The sequence below is a fragment of the Leptidea sinapis genome, chromosome 19 (genome assembly GCF_905404315.1).
Source record: "Leptidea sinapis chromosome 19, ilLepSina1.1, whole genome shotgun sequence".
Taxonomy (NCBI): Eukaryota; Metazoa; Arthropoda; class Insecta; order Lepidoptera; family Pieridae; genus Leptidea; species Leptidea sinapis.
Window position 1 is genome coordinate 8563602 of NC_066283.1, and position 7063 is coordinate 8570664.

At 38.0% G+C, this 7063-nt stretch overlaps 2 non-coding genes across 2 annotated transcripts; both read right to left on the minus strand.

The window, feature by feature from the left end:
- Nucleotides 1-773: 773 nt before the first annotated feature.
- Nucleotides 774-847, minus strand: Trnaf-gaa (transfer RNA phenylalanine (anticodon GAA)). The gene has a single exon. It is a non-coding gene; the product is annotated as a tRNA-Phe (tRNA).
- Nucleotides 848-1667: 820 nt separating this feature from the next.
- On the minus strand, nt 1668-1741 carry Trnas-aga (transfer RNA serine (anticodon AGA)). The gene has a single exon. It is a non-coding gene; the product is annotated as a tRNA-Ser (tRNA).
- Nucleotides 1742-7063: the final 5322 nt, after the last annotated feature.

The following is a 7063-nucleotide window of genomic DNA, read 5'->3' on the forward strand; positions in this document are numbered from 1 at the left end:
GGAGGGGATTTGAGCAAGCATGTAATCCAATGCCGCTTGAACGCAGACCATGAGGTGGTTCGTTTCTGCGTTACCACTATGGGACCTGTAGCTTCACGCATAGATGCGGACGCGGTCCTCTATATCTACGCGGAGCCAGAGAGTAGACAGGTCCCTACCCTCAAAATTGCAGAGACGATGACAGCAGATATCCTCCCTAACGTACACACATACCCCGGCATGAGGCAAAAAATTATGCTCAATTTTGTACCCGGGGTACGTTAAATATGACGTATCGCTAGGTCGAGATATCTGCGTCTCCGTAAGGAAACACAAGGCCGGCTGCGCCGTCTCAAGGTGGTGGTGGACGGCATTTAAATTGGAGTAAATTCCCCTAATGTTATAGAAGTCCACATTAAGCGTGGAGCAGGGTGCCGTGGTGTTGCTGCCCTGTTTGTCCTGTGAAATGCGCGGTACTGTGCCCTCCCCAGAATACGAGGGGCAGCCCGAGCGAGAATGCTCGGGGAGGGATTCTCCGGCTCTGGCAGAGCCGGTACCCTCCTGGGGTAATACCTTTTTTAGGACCGCTATTTTATTTTTGTTAGGGGGGGTGATGGGGAGGGGGGGGGGAAGGGATGGCTTCCGGTCCTCTTTAGCTTTACCAAAATCTTTCAGTAGGTACTCCTATTTCTATATAGAAATAATCGTTTCAATTTAATATTTTTTTTTAAATTCGTAAATCTGAATATAATACTGAGATTATACACAAATAAAATTCGAAAAACAAAATTTTATGAACGATGCGGGATTCGAACCCACGGCCTCCGGCGTTTCGTGCCGGTGCTCTTACCAACTGAGCTAACCGTTCGAGTACCGCCTCGTTATAAAATTATGTTGGCTTTGTTCAACTCTCAGGTTGTGGCTACATCTACAGGATCTACTTTACAGTTGATAACCTGCTCAACCCCAATATTTGCATATTAGGAAATTGACTTGAAATATCGCTCTTTCAAATCTAAGCAATATGTTTTGTTTTTAAAGTGATAACCCTCACTTCTAGGATTAATACACAAAAGGAGGTCGTGGGTTCGAATCCCGCATCGTTCATAAAAATTTGTTTATCAGATTTTATTTGTGTATTAATCCTAGAAGTGAAGGTCATCGCTTTAAAAACATAACATACTGAGATTATAGTATCCTTAGTAAGGGCAGATATATTAAAATCATTTAAGCATTAAAGTCGAATGCATAATAAATTCATAATCAGTATCCTATAACAAATAAAATTGTTGTTCTCGTTATTAAATATTTTATAAGAAAATCTCGCTGCAAAGAAAAGAGTATTAGTTTCTTAAATAAAGAGTAGTGTTAAGGGCATCTTTACAGCTCGCCTGGGAGCCACGTAACTGTGAGTTATGATGGCAGTTCCCCTCCCTTATGAGGAAATACGACAGTTTCACGAGGATGGTGAGTTCTACTCAATGATTCTACAAACTTAAGTCCAGTTACTGTCACCAATAAGTTTTCACTGTTCCGTACGAGGATACCCGTTTACTGATTTATCCTAACAGTATGTGAGTTTTAATAGTATGGTTAAGAAGTTGTATAATCAATATGTTATGTTTTTAAAGTGATAACCCTCACTTGTAGGATTAATACATTAATAAAATTTGAAAAACAAAATTTTATGAACGATGCGGGATTCGAACCCACGACCTCCGGCGTTCTGTGCCGGTGCTCGAACCAACTGAGCTAACCGTTCGAGTACCGCCTCGTTATAAAATTCTGTTTGCTTTGTTCAACTCTCAGGTTGGGGCTTCATCTACAGGATCCACCTTACAGTTGATAACCTGCTCAATTCCAATATTTGCATATTAAGAAAAATTAAATTTTAATCGGGATTCGATATTGTTTATTTATTTGTTATCGGGATAACATATTGTTTAGATTTACAAGAGCGATATCTCAAGTCAATTCCCTAATATGCAAATATTGGGGTTGAGCAGGTTATCAACTGTAAAGTGGATCCTGTAGATGAAGCCACAACCTGAGAGTTGAACAAAGCAAACTGAATTTTATAACGAGGCGGTACTCGAACGGTTAGCTCAGTTGGTTAGAGCACCGGCACGGAACGCCGGAGGTCGTGGGTTCGAGTCCCGCATCGTTCATAAAATTTTGGTTTTCAAATTTTATTTGTGTAAGTTGTCAATATTAATGTGCCAAAACTAATTCACATAAAAAATTTCTGAAAGTGAATACTTCTTTAGGCGCGCGTAGAAGATAACTTCTGTAAAAATAATTTTACAGGATTGAGATTTTTTATCTTGAACCTTTAATATCTTGATACGAATAAAGCAAGTTGAATTTTAAAATATGAATTCTTTGTTGTAAATTAATATTTATTATTCTTTGGTTGGAATATCCTACAACAAAAAAACAAGATATCCTAATATTACTTGTACAACAATAGATGTAAAATAGTTCGGAGAAACGTCTTTTCGCACGTACAACCTTGTAATAAAATCTCTTTGGATGTACATCTGTCTGGTTTTGATGACATTAAAAAGGTTACATTTCAAAAAAGGAAACTTAAAAAAAATACCATGATTTGGTCCTTGTAATTCATATAATAGAAAGCTTAGATCATTTATACGTCTAGATAGACTAAGAAAGCTATGGAAACGTCGAAAATAATTGATTTAACTTGTATTTCGAGCAATGCATGCACACTAACACAAAGAACACACGCAAACTAAACTAATAAACCTAGCCTGTGTTCATCGGCTGTCTTACAGCAAGAGAGACTCTATCTAGACGTATATCTAAGATTGAAATTTTGTATGTTTCTATATTCAATATCAATGTAAATTGGCACCGAGAAACATCATAGTATAGGGTTTTTTGATCCCGAAAAAATGCACGGTTCACTATGGAAAAATTTGTTATTTTCACCAGTGGAAGGCTACTTCATACAGGAAGCCGGCAAAATTATGGGTACCACAACGGCGCCTATTTCTGCCGTGAAGCAGTAATGTTTAAACATTACTGCTTCTGTGTTTCGGTCTGAAGGGCGCCGCAGCTAGTGAAATTACTGGCCAAATGAGATTTAACATCTTATGTCTCACGGTGACGAGCGCAATTGTAGTGCCGCTCAGAATTTTTGGGTTTTTCAAGAATCCTGAGCAGCACTGCATTGTAATGGGCCGGGCGTATAAAATTCCATCAACTGAACGTCTTGATCGTCTCGTCGCTTATTTTCATAACGATTTTTGGCATAGTAGTCTACTTTTGATTCCGGTAAAATCGACAAATCCCGAATGATTCGTTGTTAATTATGACATCCAAATTTCCACGTGAACAAAGTCGCAGGTAGCAACTACTATACAATAATTAGCTTTGTATTGAGTACCGTGATCAATGCAATGTAGTAGTCGATTGTGTAAACACAGAGAGAATGAACATGACACGTAGACTGTCAGGTGAGTCGAGCAGATTTATACGACGGCCCGCTCATTGTCTGCCATGTAAGTGCATAATTGACGGAGCTGGGCCGAGTACAGTAGTCCATAGAGATGTGTGATTTTGGTGCAAAACTGCAAACACGAAACTAGGTCGGATGAATATTTGAGTAATTGTGTTTTGTATTTGCAACGTATTAAGACATAAACAACATTAAGGCTGGCTTACATCATATTACCCGTTATAGTTATGGTTTAGGTCAAATTTTACGTAAACAGTAACTCTGACTTTAACTTAATCTGCGGAATGTGTTGCACTATCGTATTCCTTAGCAAAGTAAACAAAATGAAATATCAAGTCAATATCGAATAGTTATTTATTTGAAACTTTTGACAATTGTTTTAACCGGCGATAATTGAACGGTTACGGTTAACAGTTAAAGTTAAAACGTTATCTAAAAATTGTCAAATGGTGCAACACATTTTTTGCTTAACCCGCACTTTAACATGTTTGTTCTTGCTAAAGATAGTTACCGCATCCTAATTAACTTTTCAATTGAGATCAAAATAGAAACTTTCGAAGAAGTCTAAACTCATCCTTCTATGAAAGATTAGAAGATTCTCTTTTGACCCGAAAACTTCTTTTACAGCATTACGCACTTCTTATTGTGGTATTTAATGACACTGACAATGACAAGCTTTCAGCTTTAGGCACATAATGCTCGTTCCAGTTAAGTCAGTTCAAGTTGAATGAAAAAGGCTCTTTCTGTGAAAATAGTTGTATTGTTGATCATGTCTTGATGAAGTGTTGACTTATGTTTTTTTATGAAAATAAGGGATGAGACGAGCAAGACGTTCAGTTGACGGTAATTGATACGCCCTGCCCATTATAATGCACTGCCGCTCAGGATTCTTGAAAAACCCTAAAAATTCTGAGTGGCACTACAACTGCGTTCGTCACCTTGAGACATAAGATGTTAATTCTCATTTGCACAGTAATTTAGAGAGCTACGGTGCCCTTCAGACCGAAACACACTAATGTTTACACATTACTGCTTCGCGGCAGAAATAGGGGCCGCCCATAATCTAGCACGCATCCTGTGCAAAGGAGCCTCCTACTGTTGACTTATGTCTTATGGTCTTAATTTGATTTGGACGAATTGAAGGAATAATAGAACGACGGCTTCGACAACTGGAACGTATAGTTTGCATCACGTTATATCGTTTCAGCGCGGCGTACCGTTTCAATTTCACGTTTTGATGTCACAGTGGAGTTCACTAGATTTGAAAATCACTCCTTAACACAACGTACCTTACCAAAGGGATGAGCACATCATTAGCTGTCTTTGGAAAGCGTGTTCGCTATTGAGATGACAAGTGATTCGGATGTGAGAGAATTACTTTTACAAGCTTTATAACGAACACAGAGAAAAATATTATAGGAATGCGACGTCAATAGAAAGAGAAAGAAATCCACATGAAGATCGTTTTTACATGCCTACGGTGATTTGCTATTCTAAGAATTACTTGAACTTCTCAACTCAAAAATATGCAAATTGGAGGACAATATTATATGCCATTCTTTGAGCCATATTTTATACAGAACACTTAGTAAATGATTTTCTTTATTTTCATGTAGTTCACTAACTATGCTTAACGTATTTTAGTTAATTGAAAGATGATTTACTCTTTATTTTATAGTACGTAAAATCACGAGACTACAGAATCCTATATCTTCTCACGTTGTACATCAAACGACGAATGTTAAAGTATTTTTTTATGATTAGTAAGCTTCATTGGCGCTCTGAAGTATCCAGGGTAATCATTAGTCGTAGTTATCACCGCTCATTCATCATCAACCGAAAGACGTCCACTGCTGGACAAAGTCCTCCCTGAAAGATTTCCATCAGTCCTGCGCTGCCTTCATCCAACGTATTCCGGCGATCTTGACCAGATCGTCGGTCCATCTTGTGGGGGGCACTACCATCACTGCGTCTTCCGGTACGTCGTCGCCATTCGAGGACTTAACTGCCCCATCTGCCATCTGTCCGTCCAACTATGCACCACTATGCACCACTACCCACTGCCACTTCAGTTTCGCAATCGTTTGGACTATGTCGGTTAGTTTGGTTATCACCGTTGCCTAACATTAATTCATATTTAGGAATTTTGTACGATACCTGTTTTCTTTAGAATTCAGTTATAAATCATTAGCCTATGGCCTGGTATCTGGAATGACCCGTATAATTCACAATTCATCTCGAATACTACACTGCATCATTGTGTTTATATATTTTTTTAAATTTGGACAGAAATGCTTGTAACTTTTTTATATTTCACTTTGAACGCTTGAATCAAATCGGTCACAAACTCTACAGACTTGAATTTATTTCCTTAATGGATGAGATCCCATTTAGAACCAAATAGTTTCACATAGTTTTATAATATGATATATTGGCTATCTAGAATCTCGTACCGATTTGATTTAGGAACAGACGGGTCCTATATGAACCCGTTGATCTCCCTACTCGGGATTATATTCCAGATTATTCTATTCTAACGTTTTGATTGTAAAATATTTAAAGCTGTCAACCAATCTTTGTATAAGATTCCTTAGCAATTAATATTAATATGTACTAAATAAATAGCAAATTGACAACGTCATAAAAAAGTGTGGATCTATAATATCCATTATAAGATGTAACCGTATGTTGGATTTTAAGCTTATCATTAGTGTTGATATGTCGAGAGTTGTCAAACTTCAAGACATTGTTAATTTCAACAGCTCCGTCAGCAATATTCGTAGCTCAGCGGAAAAGTGTTTACTTTAGACGCTGTAGACCAGGGTTCGATACACCTATCAGTGTATGGAGTTTTTTGGGTTTTGTAAAGTTAATGCAAATTTGAAGTAAGTTCGGGATCAAATCGACTAGAAAAAAAGGGATGGAAAATGTGTAAGCAGGATAAAAATAGTTAAAAGAATTTACTAGTACAATTTAAATGTAAAGATGGAATGGGGGAATCAAATGGAACAGATCCGGGGGTATATAAGCCGTACTAAGCGTGGCCAGTTCTAGTTCTGACTCGAAAGTGTAAAGAAGAAGAAGAAGAAAAAGAAAGAAGAAGTAGTGAAAAGTGGAAGTGTTCCAAGAAGAAGAAGATAGAAGAGACCTAGTGTTCGGTGCAGTGAGACGCGTTGAAGGTACTGCCGCCCACAAAAGGAACAGCGGCAGACCGGCAAGTGCAAGTTCAGAAAAAGTGAACGCAAATAAAGACTCGTTCCTTTAAGCGGAGTATTATTTCCAATCCCTGACCCACTCCCGTGTCATTATGAAGGAGTCAGGAAGTGTGGATATTGGAATAAGCCGAGGAATTTTAAAAGTAAGGATTTGTACGATCTACGAATGTGAGACTATTTATTTCTAGGTAAGCTTATTCAATAGGTGCGTCGAGATAACTTCCTCGGAGGTTAAGTCAAATCAAAACTACTCTAGTGATTTAATCAACAGAATGCTCGCCAACGTCAATCACCACAACTGCAATTCAAACACATACTAATTTCACATAAGTTTTTTTTTTTTTTAAATAATGCAACCAGTATAACAACAAATGGCTGAACCATAAAT